Raw genomic sequence first — 15,176 nt, forward strand, 5'->3', positions numbered from 1 at the left:
TGGGGACCAACGGGTGAGATCAGTAGCATCTTTCAGCTGTTGGTCGCTATTTTTGTTGCCAGCATGGACTTAAAAGGTGAGGTATGGCTCTGGAGCCAGCAGTGACAGCATCAGTAGCGACCTAATCTCCAGCCTGTTCCTAGAGCTAACAGTTCATGGGAAACTGAACTGTTTCCCATCTTCCTGACTGAGGCAGAGTTGGCAGCCTCCTCGGGGGATGGGTTCTTCATGGTTCTTCTGGTGGTCAGCCCTGGAGGCCCAGCCTTAACACACTCTAAGCACCTAATTCCCTGTTTGAAGCCCTTTGCCCTTCGTGCTTACAATAGCTAGAGTGGTTTCTGTTTTCTGTAACAGAACTCTGACGAATATACAGGAAAAAGAGGAGCTCTGATAACATCCAGCCCTGATTTTGGTTATGGTAACAGTAGACTGGTAATGAGCAGTGGCCTGTAGGTTGCCTAGATCTCACCACATCTTAGTGAACTCCCCAACTGGAGGCCATTTTCACTGTATTTGTAGTACGTGTGTGTGTGTGTTTAAGAGATGTCTCACTTTTCTTAGTTATTTTACCTTCCTGGACCCTATAGGAATTTTAGTTTGCCACTTCACTAATCCTTAGCTACAGATTGGCTGAAAACGATTTTTTTTATTTCTTAAAGGATATAACTCTTCCATTTCGAATATACTCCAAAATGCCCCCCAAATCAAAGCCAGAATGCTGTACATCTAAACTGCATCATTTAGGCCCCTGAGAGAACTGCTTTTATTGAACGACGAAACTAGTTGTTCTATTAACCCTAAGGGTGTTGAATAAACTGTAATGTCACCTCTGTGACAACACAGCAAAGAGGTTTCCTTCAAGTCAAATTTTACCTTATAAGCATGTAATAGATCAGGTTTTGCTTTTTGCACTGGCTATCAGAAAGGTAGGGCCAAAGGCCACCTGAGTCGTTGACTTCTCATAGCGTACGTGACATCATACTTGTATGTTGTGTATTAACCCCACCCCTGACCATGTCTCATTGTTACTCATTGGTTTTCTTTTCACCCACATTTCTTCACATATTAAGAAAAATCCTATTGTATTATGTTTGAAACCCATTTTAAATCCTTGTTGTAATATGATGGAGAATAAATATTTAAATAAAGTGCGTTCACATTTCCTACTCTGTTCCTTGTGTTATGTCTACTAGACCCCTGTTCCTCAGTCCTCTCTGCTTTTGTGTGCTCAAGCATGTATTTCTGCCTATGTCTTAACAGACCTAGGCTATTCATGGGTGTGCTTGGGATTTTGCAATCTAGCGAATATTCTAAAGATGTGATCAAGCTGAAGAATGAGGCACCTTTTAGCAAAAAGCAATTTGTTCTGTGACTATTACTGAGTAAAAATCCCAGGAGCTACAGATTTCTGTGTAAACCAAATGCAATACTCAGTCTTTTGGGGAAGCAAATAATTACACTTCCTTTGATGATGTAAGGCCAGAAAACATCTAGCATCTGATCTTAAGCTAACCTGCTTTTTCTTTTTTTAATTAAACATTTTATTTTGAGATAATTCACATGCTGTTTTAAGAATAATATTAGTGATCCTGTGTACCTTTTACCTGGTTTCCCCCAATGGTAGTGTCGTACAAAACTATAGTACAATATCACATCTAGGATATTGGCATCAATACAGTCAAGATACAGAACATTTCCATCACCACAAGAATCCCTCGTGCTGCCCTTTTATAGACAGCCCCTTCCCTCCCAACCCCACCCATAAAAACTACTAATCGTTTCTTCATTTCTGTGCTTTTTTCTTTTCAAAACTAGCTAATCTCTTTTGATGGCATAAATGTTCATCACAGATGACTACACTACACTTACCATCACCCTTCCCCTGCTTCCATCCACTATCTGCCCTCTTCTAACCTACTCTGTGCCGGAGAAGCCCAGCCCTTGAGGATTACATTACCAGGCTCCCTTGTTCTTTGGTTTCCAGTTGGGGTCACTGGAGGCACTGGCAGAAGATGGAGGGAATGGGAGAAAAGAGGTGTAAGAATAATCATGCTTTTGTGCACAACCCCTCCCTCATGAGGCATGGGGAGAAGAAGAGGAAGAAGCACCACTACCACCACCACGCCCAGATGAGGAAATGGACAGAGACCTTGGTCAGTTGAGGTGCCTGCCTTCAATGGTGAAGCTATCTCTGTCAATGAATTAATCACTAATAACCTTGACAGACTGAAGATTAGGGAGGGGGAAGGAATCCAATCACAACTGAGATTGCATTCTTTGATCTAGCAAAAAAATTTCTTGACCTGGGTAAAGAATAAGATTTAATTAGATTCAAAGAAAAAGGAAGAATTGTGAGATTTCTTTCATAACAAGTTTGTGGACCATGGTTCACACTCTCTCTACCTTTAATGGTTTGGTGCTCCCAGCCTCAACACTGGGATACTTAATGTCCCAGAATATACTGGTTTGCAGTTGAAAAGGCTTATGTTTTGCCTTCAATGAATAAATTGTCATTGTCACATCATGTCTATTTATGGATTATAGACAAATTTTAAAAAACACTACGTATTAGGCTTGGGTTAAGCATTTTATATTCATTATTTCATTTACCTTAGCCAACGACGCTGTGAGATAGATATTTTCCTAATTTGACAGGTAAGAACCCTTAGGTGCAGAAAGCCTAAATAACTTGTTCAAGGACACACAACTCATGAGTGAAAGATATGGAATTCAAGTCTATCTTTTAATAATTAGGCCATATTGTCTCTCAATGAGGCATACTGCTTTCCATCAGGAAATGGAAAGACAGGGCTGCTCTTTTCCAATGACCTTGGCTGCTCTGCCCTTCCCTCCTCTCCTGGATAACTCCTACACATCCTTGATCTCTAATCAAGAGTCATATTCTCCGGGAGCCATCCTCACCTTCTTGCCCTCATGAAAGCTTTCATAGCACCATGGATTTCTTATTTGTAACACTTGTCACCACTGAAATTTATATCTGTTTAATTATTTGATCAATGTCTGGCTTCTCTCCCCTAAACCGTAAGCTGCATGTCATTTTGCCCCATTACATCTCCAGCGTTTAGAACACAGTGCCTGACATATAGTGAGTGATCAATAAATGTTTATTGGTTGATTTAATAAGACTTTTTATCTTTACTTTACAGACTTATAGATTCTCAGAGTCAGAAGTCACCCCAGCTGCTAATTATTCCACTCACCCATCAGAAGTCCCATGGAATCACTCTAACCAACTGGTTAACCAACTGTTCTTGAAACAACTTTGGACCACTCTGACTGCTAGTGCCATTGTTCAGGGGAGCATACTAATGAACTCCAGTTTTCCTTACACACAAAAAGGCCTTCATCCAAGTCTTGTCTTCTTCGGGCTGCATGTGTCCAGTACCTGGGACAATCCTCGTACGATCATCTGTCCACATTCTCTGGAATGTGTGCTCGTCATGTTCAGTACTCAGGATAAAGATCCTAACTTTGTGTGTGTTCTGACCAGACTTATTAGACTCTAAAGTAAGATGCTAATCTTATCTATGATTGATATAGAGTTTGAAGAAATTTTCAACTTCTATTTAAAATATGTGTAATAAAGGTAATTATCTAATCACTGTCCAGTGGCCCCCAAGTACCTGCGCTGGGCCCCTCTCTTCCATGCCACTCTATTCTCCAGCATCACTGGAGGCCAAGGATTCTCATTCACCCTATTAAGGGACTGGTAGGAGGCTTACAGGTATCCTGGGCAATAAAAAATGGGGATTATTTACATGGGGCGGTATGGATGGAATTCAGAAAAGACTTGAGATACAAGTAAATGTTCTTAGGTTGGAAAATCCACAGGTGACATGAGGACACCTATTGATAGAAGGATTAGCAAAGTAGCTCTTTGGCCTATGCCTTGTGCAGTGTTCTTTCAAGTGGTGACTAGTAGTCTCAGATTCCCCCTGGTGCTGAACTCCAGCAGTGCTGGGGAATCTTCTGATGTTGCCTATCTTCACCTCCACCAAGCCTCTTCCCTGTGGTACTTCACAGGTACCCCAGGTCAGGTCCTTTTCTCTTCCATTCCCTGTCCCTAAGTGCTGTCATCATGGGGGCTGGTGGTTTGGCCCTTCATCTAATCTCTTTCCGTGTCTATGTCATGATCTCTGGGCTCTCTCAAGAAGTCCCTTTTATTCGCAAAATCCTGCTTCAGAGCTGCGAAGCGGAACATGTACCATTCTTCTCTTTTATTCTCAACCTAATCATCCTGCTCTCTTTGAGGCAATGTGGTCAAATAAAAGAAGGTTGGGAAAAGAAAGGCACAAAATTAATTTTTAAAGACATTATCCTGTTACAATTGTATTGCTGCTAAGCCCTAGCTGTACTTGTGCCATTGATCCTTTTAGCCTCAAGAACAGGATGCAAATTTTTTAAATGGTGTTGAAGAAAGATGATTTTCTGTAAAGGAAATTCTCATTTTAATTTCCAACAGAATTGCCTAATACAAAATATAGCTTCTCATTAAAAAATGTTCATTCATTCAAGAAATATTTATTAAGCTACTGCTAGGTGGCAGGGAACTTGCTTTTCCACTTTCCTGATTTAAAAAGGAGGTGTCTGGAAATCATAGGAATCAATATACTGACTGGCAACAAACAGGGCAGTCTTTATTCTAATGAAATAACATTCTAGTGAGATTTTAGTATGGGTATATTCATTCATTCAGTTATTCATTCAGCATGTTTTATGAGCCCCAGGTCAACCTTTGGCACTAAGTATATAGGAAAGACATGTCACCCGTACCCACTGTACAGCAGACAGATAGGCAGATAAAACAATAATTACCTTACATTGTATTTAATGTTATTTGATGCAGACAAAGAAGGCCTTGGGAGAGGGCGTCATGGAGGACTTCCCAGAGGAGGTGAAGCTAGGCTTTACTTGTAGGGATGAGTGGGAGCTTAAGAAGTGAGAAACATGGGATGGATACTTTAGAACATGAGAAAAACACAGGCAAGAGCCGCAAGAGTATGTTTGGAGAATGACAATTTGTTTGGATTTAGACCGAGTAGAATGGTTTTTGTCCAAATACAGGCCAACACACAAGAAAGAACTCAAGTTCTCTGAATTCCTGTGTTCTTTCTTTCTTAAGAATAAAACGCCTGGGCTTCCCTGGTGGCACAGTGGTTAAGTATCTGTCGGCCAATGCAGGGGACACAGGTTTGAGCCCTGGTCCGGGAAGATCCCACATGCCACGGAGCAGCAAAGCCCATGCGCCACAACTGCTCAGCCTGAGCTCCAGAGCCTGCGAGCCACAACTACTGAGCCCACGTGCCACAACTACTAGAGCCCGTGCGCCTACAGCCCGTGGTCCACAACAAAGAGAAGCCACCGCAATGAGAAGCCTGCGCACCGCAATGAAGAGTAGCCCCTGCTCGCTGCAACTAGAGAAAGCCCACGTGCAGCAACGAAGACCCAACTCAGCCAAAAAAAAAAAAAAGGGGGTTTCCCTGGTGGCGCAGTGGTTGAGAGTCCACTTGCCGATGCAGGGGACACGGGTTCGTGCCCTGGTCCGGGAAGATCCCACATGCTGCGGAGCGGCTGGGCCCGTGAGCAATGGCCGCTGAGCCTGCGCGTCCGGAGCCTGTGCTCTGCAACGGGAGAGGCCACAACAGTGAGAGGCCCGCATACCGCAAAAAAAAAAAAAAAAAAAAAAAGGAATAAAACCCTGACTGTGTAAGTGGATGCCATTCAAAAGCATGCTGGAGAAGTGCATTATATTGGGGGACACTGGTGCCTCAGAAATGCTAGGAACACGAAAGCAGAGATGTGCCAGGGGTTGGCTCCAGTAGCAAGATTGCTCGAGAATCCAATTTTTGTAAAATATTGTGAAAGGTCCTGCTGTGGGACCTCTAGTTCAGTCCTGCAGTTCTTCTGTGACATAATTTACCCATATCTCTATGGTAGGTCAGCTCCAAATCTTGGGTGAAATCCATCCCAAGCTAATGGCAAATGTAACTTTACTGCCAAGCTTTGACGTGATTTTTCCTCTGCCATGTGTTCTTAGGTTAATCAGGGGGAAATGATTAGGGAAAGAGAACATTTATAGAAGAAGATTTTGAAAACCAACTTCCTTCAATGCAAATGGTTAGTGGAATAAGGTTTTTAGTCATTCAGACTATAAGCACCCTGGAACTTTACTTGATACTGAAGCTCAAATTCTTAAATCATTTGATTCTTTATGAATGATCCTCCTTTCCCTCTCCAGTCCAGGCAGAAAGGTACTACACTGGCTTATAATCATTGGCTGAATTAAGATCAGAGGTATGAATTCAACTCAAGGTCCCAAACAAACGCCTCCTCCTTTACACCTCAGCACTCAGAGAATGGCAAACAGATGAAGAATAAATGCATGTAGTTTGTCAATTATACTGACAATTGTTTTTTTTTTTTGTTTTTGCGGTACGCGGGCCTCTCACTGTTGTGGCCTCTCCCGTTGCGGAGCACAGGCTCCGGACGCGCAGGCTCAGCGGCCATGGCTCACGGGCGCAGCCGCTCCGCGGCACGTGGGAATCTTCCCGGACCGGGGCACGAACCCGCGTCCCCTGCATCGGCAGGTGGACTCCCAACTACTGCGCCACCAGGGAAGCCCTATACTGACAATTGTTTAAGAAAGAACTGTCACTCTTATACTGATAAATGGAAATGCAAGAAAAATGGTATCATTGACTGGCTTTAACAAGCCTAATTAATAAGTCTACTTGTTTCAAGAGATTATCACAAACTCTTGTTATACTTTGGTTTAGAAAATAATCCTTTCATTGAACTGGAAAAAACATTTTTAAACTTTTAAAATGTATAAACCATGTATAATTAAATTCATGTGGTCGAACTTCGGAAAATTAAGGGCAGGAATGCAATTGCACTTTCAAACGCTGTACTCATTTTCCGAAAATTTTAATCAGAAACTAACATCAGTTTCTAAATTCACCTGCTAGGAGGAAGCTGGGCAACTTATTTTCAGAGTGCATTTTTTTTTCTTTGTAGAATTCAGCTTAGCTTCTTGCTCTTAATGACTGGCTCTCTCAGATATAGAGAGCTCTGCCCCACACGTTTCAAATTAGGTTATGACTACATGGGCCATTACTTTACAGATGTTCTCTGCTTAACAGCAATTATGTTTTTCCTTACCCATGTACGACACTTATAGGTTATTTGCTGAAAAGATCTCAAAAACATTATAAACATGTATGTTGCCATTTTGAACAAAATCAGTTCAGGAACTACTCTTTTATAGAGTAATCTGGTCCAGTTCACTGTAGATAGTTTTATATATTTAGAACCTTTATCTTTTAGTCAGAGAAACCTCCAGATCATTCCTGGCTGCTGAGGGTCTCCTGCAGCATTACTAACGATGCTGGGGTTTGTATTTTTAAAAATAATTTAATTTAGAATCTTATCTTTAGATTACAAAGAAGTATCAAAGCACAGATTATAAGTGCTGTGCGAGTGATCACTGATACTCAGCAAATCACCTTGTTTGTGATTATTTGGTAAAGATCAAGGTCACAGGCTTCCTTCCTCCGGCAGCCAGACAGGTAACCCAAGTATGTGAAGCAGGCTGGCCTGAGGGAGTATGTGTCCCTTCTAAAGGGAGCAGGGCTTCTTAATTCTGGTTAACAGCAGCCATACAGGAAAGTTAGTCCAAAGTGCCATTCTTTCACATTTGTTGACTCTTCCCGACAACCCCAAAACTCATATTTCTATTTGAAATTTCTGGATTAAAACCAAAAATGCCACGTGGGTCAAATGTCTTCAGTTTACCTGTTTTCAACCTCTGATATAAACCTAGATAGGCAGCGACGCGGCTGGGCAAGATGGCGGACAAAGAGAAGAAAAAGAAGGAGAGCATCTTGGACCTGTCCAAATACACTGACAAGACGATCCTAGTGAAGTTCTAAGGAGGCCAAGAAGCCAGTGGAATCCTGAGAGGGTTTGACCCGCTGCTCAGCCTCGTGCTGGATGGCACCATTGAGTACATGAGAGACCATGACGACCAATACGAGCTCACAGAGGACACCCGGCAGCTGGGCCTGGTGGTGTGCAGGGGCACCTCTGTGGTGCTCATCTGCCCGCAGGACGGTATGAAAGCCATCCCCAACCCTTCATCCAGCAGCAAGATGCCTAGCGGCCGGGGCCGCCCCTCCCCCAGGACTCAGGCCACCCGTAGGAACGGAACTTTCCTTTTTGTATAGCTTATGTTTTTGTAAAATGAATGTATTAATTCATTGCTTTGCTTGTTTACTAAACAGACTAGGATTCCCTTCACCATGGACCATGTCTTAACCACTTTTTGTTTCCCCAAAGCCTAGAACAGTGCCTGGCACATAGCAGAGCACAAATATTTGCTAATAAACTGAACTGATCTCTAGATAAATGAGGGCCAGAGAAGGGTATGTTTTTTTTAGAGCTGGATAAAGCTATTAAATCTTGTGGACACTTTGGAAAGTTAAACGTTCACAACTATTATAAACTGTCCGTTCCAGGCAGAACATTCCTTTTAGCGATCTGCAGACTTCAAAGCTCATTTTTATGGATGTGTTCTGTCAGGAGAAGATTAGGTTTGGCTTTATGTACTTTCATGGAGAAAAGATGGACAGAGGGTCTTAATTTATGTAAGAAAGTAAAAAGAACAGGCATTAAGTGAAATCCTATTATTATTTAGATTATTATAGTTTCTCGGGTTATCAGAAATATTATGACTGAATTAACAAATTACTTTGGTTTAGTTAGAATTTACTCACAAAGTGAGAACTGAGGAAAGCTTTCACTTTGCCTATGGAGCATGTGATAAAATGCAAAAGAAATCAGGGGATTTCTTCAGCTCCTCTAGTGCCTCTGAAAACTGGTGATGAACCAAGGGTTCAAGAACACTGATCAGTGGCACTACAATGACCCCCTGAGGATTTCAGTTTAGCTAGGAAATGATTTTTTATAATTCCCTTTTCATTGCTGCAAGTAGGTAAGCCCTCTTAAGCTCATGCATTATTTCAAGTCAACACTGATTTATTTCCCAGTTACAACTTTTAGGAAATTTTTCAGGATTCTGCAATGCCCCGACCTTTAGCCTAAGGCACCACGATGTGAGTTTGGATTGGAGTGGGTACTGTTATTGTCATCAGCCACATTGTACAGATGAGTACACTGAAGCTTAGACATGAGAAGCCTGGACTTCAGTCTAGATCAGTCTTTATCCAAAGAACATGCCAGTAACCACTACACCCTTCTGCATTCTGAATCTTGCACTGCTGGAAGTCTTCCCATCTCGCTGTCACTTCTCCTGTGCTACCTTATGTAAATAGTTCACATAACAAAATAAAACAGGAGGCAAAAAAAATCAATCAGGATTAAGAGGGTTGCTATATAACCTTTAAAACACAAGAAAAATTACAAGAAAAATGAACAAATCCACAGTTGTAGTCAGGGATTTAAAAATATATGTTAAAGAATGACAGAGCATATTGAAAATATATAGACTCCTGCATATGAAAAATATGCTTTCTTTTCAAATATTTACCATGTATTAGGTTATATAGGAAAATGAAAGTTTAAGTACAAATTCTTATTGAATCAAGATTATACAAACCATTTTCTCTGATGACAGTGCAACTAAATATCAAATTATCTGTTAAAAATTCCCAGTTATTTGAAAATTAAAAATCAGACCTAACTAACTCATGGTTCAAAAAGGACACAGTGTTGATAGTGGGGGATTTTGTTATGTGTGTGCAGTCAGGAGATATGTGGAGACGCTGTACTCTCTTCTCAATTTTGCTGTGAACCTAAAAGTGCTCTAAGAAATAGAGTTTATTCATATTTTCGAAGGATACACACATGTATTCTTGCAATGAAAATGACAAAAACTTTAGAGTTGAATGACAATGAAATTCTAACTAAAACAGAAAAGGGAAAAAATCCATAATTTCCTCTCTAGAGAGCCATGACCACTCTAGAAAGCCTGGTGTATATTCTAGGAGGATATAGCAAGTGTTTACTCTGCCAAGCTTTGTGCCTCACATTATTATATTTAATTCTCATAGCATCTCTATGAGATAGGAACTATAACTTATTTTAAGATGAGGAAATAGAGTCTCAGAGAGGTTGATTTGCTCAAGGTCTAACAGTGGGAACTAGCCTTACATTAAAATCTAGGTTTTCTGATTACCATACCATGCATATGGTCCATAATGCCTGTACTCTGCTTTTTTTCCTCCCTCTTACTTTACTTTTCTGTCTCAATACTGCATCCTTTTCAGTGGAAGCATTGTATTTCCACCATTACAAACAACAGAGCAGTGGAAACCCACATACACACACGTACTCTATTGTCCAATTACTTCCTTGAAATGACTACAAGTTGTATTCTTACACCAATTACTTATTTCTAAATTAAGATCTAAGTATCTTTTATTCCATTTATCTCCCCTTATTTCATGCCATTAGTCTGTTGGAGAAACTGGGACATTTGTGGTTGGAGAAACTGGATTTTATAAAATATAAAATTTGGCTGACTACTTCCTTGTGGTATCATTTAACTTGTTTCTCTATCCCCTCCATTTGCTATAAACTGATAACTAATATAGAGGTTTGGTTAGATTCAGATTAATTTTTTTAAAAAAGCAAGAATACTTTATAAGAACCAATTGCATTTTTCTGATGAAAGCAATCCACTTACTTTTGATGTTCTAAACCACCTTTTGTTAAGATTAAAGTCTTTCTAAACAGTGGGCGTGGTTGCCTCTGAGGGCTTCACGAAGTGAACCAAGATGGCCTGGCATTACAGAACACCAGTCCCAATGACGCCTGTTGTATTTCCTAGTCGTAAGTCTCAGGCACATGAGATCTCTGCCCAGTGCATCTTCTCCACCTCTCCTTGCCTTCTTTGACCAATTCAGAAAGCTTCTCTAATGTGCTTCTCTTGAGCACAAACTACTTGCCATCTGTTTCCTGGGGTCCATTTCCATTGTCTTATGGATACTTTCACTCTATTTCCTTATGCCACCACTAGTACTATTTAAAGGAGAATTTCCACATGATCCTGCTGTATCTGGCCTTAATGATGAGCACTTGGAGGGAATTCTGCTAAGATTCTACAGGTCACCCATGTCAACTGTTCATTTTCCCATGTCTATTCTTGCCTCTCCTCTTGGACGTGACATTATCATGTAGCCTTACAACCACAGCGTGAACAATCCTCCAGCACAATTTTAGTTTTCTCTCCCTTGCTTACCTCTCAAGTCTGTATTTTGGGATAAGCACCCACGATGGCTCCGTTTAACTCTCTTCCCCAAGTGCTACCTGGTTTTACTGGGTTCACGCCAACCTTCAGAATGTGACCCAGCCAGAAATCCAGATCTAACGTAGTGGTTAAGAGCAGAGGCTCTGGACGCAGGCAGGCCTGGGGTTGTAATTGAGCTGTACCACTTTCTAGCTGCCAAGTTATCAATACATACAAGCGTAAGTTTCATCTTCTATAAAAAGCAGATATTAATACTTACTATATGGGATTGCTGTGAAGATTAAATGAGGCAGAGCAAATGCCTAGGCCAATGCCTGGCCCATGTAAACACCCAAAGAATGGAAGCACTATGGTTAGTGTTATCACATCCCCATGCTCATCCTATGTCTCTAGCCCTTTAGTTTCCACCAGCCATGGAGACATAGTCAGTATATCATAAAATGGTATTTAATAGAGAACAGATATAATAAAATGATGAAGCAAAGTCAAATTTAATAAAGTCTATATAGTTTAAAATAGTAAAATGTTCCTGAGGGTATAATAAAATTATAGAGCTAGTAGGGGGTCTTAGAAGCAACCAAATCCAATCCCTCACTTTACAGATGAGATCACTGAGGCCCAGACAGGTCGAACAACCTTCTCTGAGCTCCTCCACCTACTGAAAAGGTGCATTGCAATGTGCACCCGTGTCTGCCTTTGGCAGGGATGTTTTCCCTCTACTGTGTATGCATTTGATAACGACTCACTTGAGATTTATCTTTTGGCCTTGTACTAATGACTGGGATTATGAAACAGAAATCGAAAATAAAAATCTCTCAGTTGTACTTCCTAGGCTTTCTGATGAAATGAAAGAAGCAACAGAAAAAAAAGAGACATGCTTACAAAGTAGCGGGGACAGAGTCTTTCAGTAGTGGAGCCAACATCCGTTTCCCTTGCTGGTAGACAGTGTTTGGTTCCAGAGACTGTGCTCCTATATTTAAATGTTACGTTCAATGAAAGAACAAAAAGATTCAAAGAGTTCCCATTGAAAATAATTAGAAAATTACCACTATACTACACAAGAGGAGTTTTGCTGTATCTTCACATTTAAGATCTGTGGGTGGAGCAAGTAGAAAATGGAAAGCAAGGCACCATGACAGGCCACTGCTGAAAGGAGGTCTGTGTGACGCCAAAGGTGAGGTTTAAAGGTTGCTCACTTTTGCTTCTCTTTAACTATCCCTTTAATCTGTCTCTTGCTAATCATTATGCATAGACAAATATGATTATCAAATTTTAATTGCACCATCACAGACACGTATAAATATTGATAATAAAATAGCATTTGCAATCTGCTTTGGTAATTTTGGGACTGTAACTGTGCTTTAATTTGTACAAATGAAACACATTTGATTTGTCTTCAGAGTGGTTATTATTCTATGCAACATTTTCCCCTGGATTATCCATTCCAGTACTGTTGTTCTAAAAACTTGGTTGGTGCATATGAATACCATAATAATTTTAATCTTTCAATATTTTATATTCAGTTTTTTCAATTAAACTTGGTTGTATTTCACACTGTTCATTCAGTTATTCACTCACATTCATTCACTGACTCATTCATTCATTCAATAAAATGATCAAAGCACCTACTCGGTTTCAGGCACGATATTAGACCCTGGTGATACAGAGGTAAATAATGTATGGCTCTTGCCTCATTAGACCTACTGTCTAATGGCATCATATTCATCCTCTTGGCCTTAATTAATTACAACATATATGCTAGTGACTTTCAGATGTCCATTTCCAGACTGGTCTTCATTTCTTCTCTGAACTTTAGGTCCATGCATATTCAAATGTCCACTGGACAACTTTACTTGTTAGTTTCCCTCAAAATCTATGTGTCCCAAACTGAGCTTTTTTCTTTCTCTTAAAACTGCCTCTCCATCCAAACATTCCCAATTATCGGAACGATACCTACGATCCTCTAAATCCAGAAATTTGGGATTATCCCTGACTCCCTCTCCCTCATGTCTTTTTTTCTAATAAGTCAATGAATCCTGTCAATTCTACCTCCCAAGCAGCTTTAAAATTTGTCCACATTTCTTCACCCCTACTGGTACTATCTAGTTTCGTCTACTATCATCTCTCATTTGAATTAGTAACAGTGTCCTAATTTGTGTCCCTGCATTTAACCTCTTCCTGATACCCCCAACCACTCCATTCTCACGGGCTGCCACAGCGATCATTCTAAAAGGCAAGTCTGATCATGTCACTCCCTTCTTATCTTATTCTGATCAATGGCCTTCCCATTATTTGGGGGATAAGAACCTAAATTCCTTAAAATGGCTTCCACAGCCCTCCACTCGCCCAAGCCTCTACCGCCTCTCCAACTTGGTGTCTTGCCAGACTGTCTCCGTTTGTAGTGAACTCCTTTCACTACAAATGCATGTGCTCTCTCATTTTTAGGTCTTCCATGGGCTGACTCTTTGCCTAGAACATGCCTCAGCCTCAGCTGAAGGACGGCTCCCTAGAGAAGCCTTTTCTGACCTTCTGGCTGGTGTTAAGAGCCCCATAACCTGCAGAACCTTCCACTTTCCCTCCTATGACACTTACCCACTTTATTGTTATTTCTCAGGTGTCTTTCTTCCTTCCTAGACTATAAGAACTGGAGAGTAGAAAACTTGTCTAAGTTGCCCACTATCGTATGACATATGGTAAATAAATATTGGTTGAATAAATGAATGAGGCTGACAAAATGAATGTTGTCTATGATTGATGCTCTAATAGAGGTATTCATAGAATGCTTAGGAGCTCAAATGAAGGACATCTAAATTGGAGTTACGGTTCAAGGAACACGTACACTGCTCTTAGCACAGTGCACAACACACAGTAAATGGACTCTGAAGGATCAGTAAGATCAATGAGAGTTCATTTGACTATTCAAGGTGAAGGGTGGTAAAGTATGCCACCCCAAAATGTGCCCTTTTGGCAGAGTTATTTTGAGCTGCTTATTTTAAGAAACAGCAGACAGAGGAAAAGCTTTGAAAACAGAGTAGAAGTTACCCTTTTGTCAGGGAAATTTATATGTATAAAGGAAATCTCCATTTATTAGAGCCTCTCTCTCTTTCTTTCCCTTTCCCTACCAGCGAGAGAAAGATGACTAAATCACCAGAAACTCTCATGAATGGAGATTTAAAAGAATGTAAATCTACATAACAAACCCTCCTGCTCACGGCCATCTCCCCATAACTGGCCTCCTCCACACCATTTTTTATTTTTTTTAGCTTAAGATGGTATTTAAGCCTGGATCCTAAAGCCACCTCTTTGAGAGTTACTTATTTTTCCCTGGGCATCTCTCCTGTATACATGTTAATAAACTTGTTTGCTTTTATTAATCTGCCTTTTGTTACAGCTGGGAAGTTAGAAGGACAGAGGGAAAATTAATTTTTCCTCCCCTACGATGAGAAGAAGGGCATTCCAGGAGGAGGCGGTACATGTGATATAGCGCAGGTGTGAATCAGCAGAAGTTACAGAAGCCACACGCTGTTCTATACGGTTGGAATAAAGAGTGCATGGGTGGATGGTAGGTTGCTGGGAAAGGAAGCTACTAATGGAAGCAAGATCTGATCATGAACCATGTGTCATAAACCAAGCAGTTTGAATGTTATTCTGAAAGCTGTGGGGATTCAGGCCAAGAAGTGACATATATTTTGGAAAAAATTCCATGGTTGCTTTTGGAGGCATGAATTTGATGGATGGAGGTGGGGGCACCAGTATGGTGTGTGGTGGTGGGTGGTGGTAGATTGGACTAATCAGTGAGGGGGTAGGGCAATAATTCAGGCCAGAGGTGATAAGAACCTAAATAAGGCAGCGACAGTGAAGATAAACCCATAGGGCTTGGTGACGG

General features: G+C 40.9%; 1 protein-coding gene and 1 pseudogene across 1 annotated transcript in view; one reads left to right on the top strand and one right to left on the bottom strand.

Annotated features, from left to right (window-relative positions):
- Nucleotides 1-15,176, bottom strand: part of SCHIP1 (schwannomin interacting protein 1) — a 575,771-nt gene that overhangs the window by 167,823 nt on the left and 392,772 nt on the right. The gene's annotated exons all lie outside the window — the stretch shown is intronic.
- LOC115844868 (U6 snRNA-associated Sm-like protein LSm7 pseudogene) lies at nucleotides 7,869-8,179 on the top strand (annotated as a pseudogene).

The sequence above is a fragment of the Globicephala melas genome, chromosome 4 (genome assembly GCF_963455315.2).
Source record: "Globicephala melas chromosome 4, mGloMel1.2, whole genome shotgun sequence".
Taxonomy (NCBI): domain Eukaryota; kingdom Metazoa; phylum Chordata; class Mammalia; order Artiodactyla; family Delphinidae; genus Globicephala; species Globicephala melas.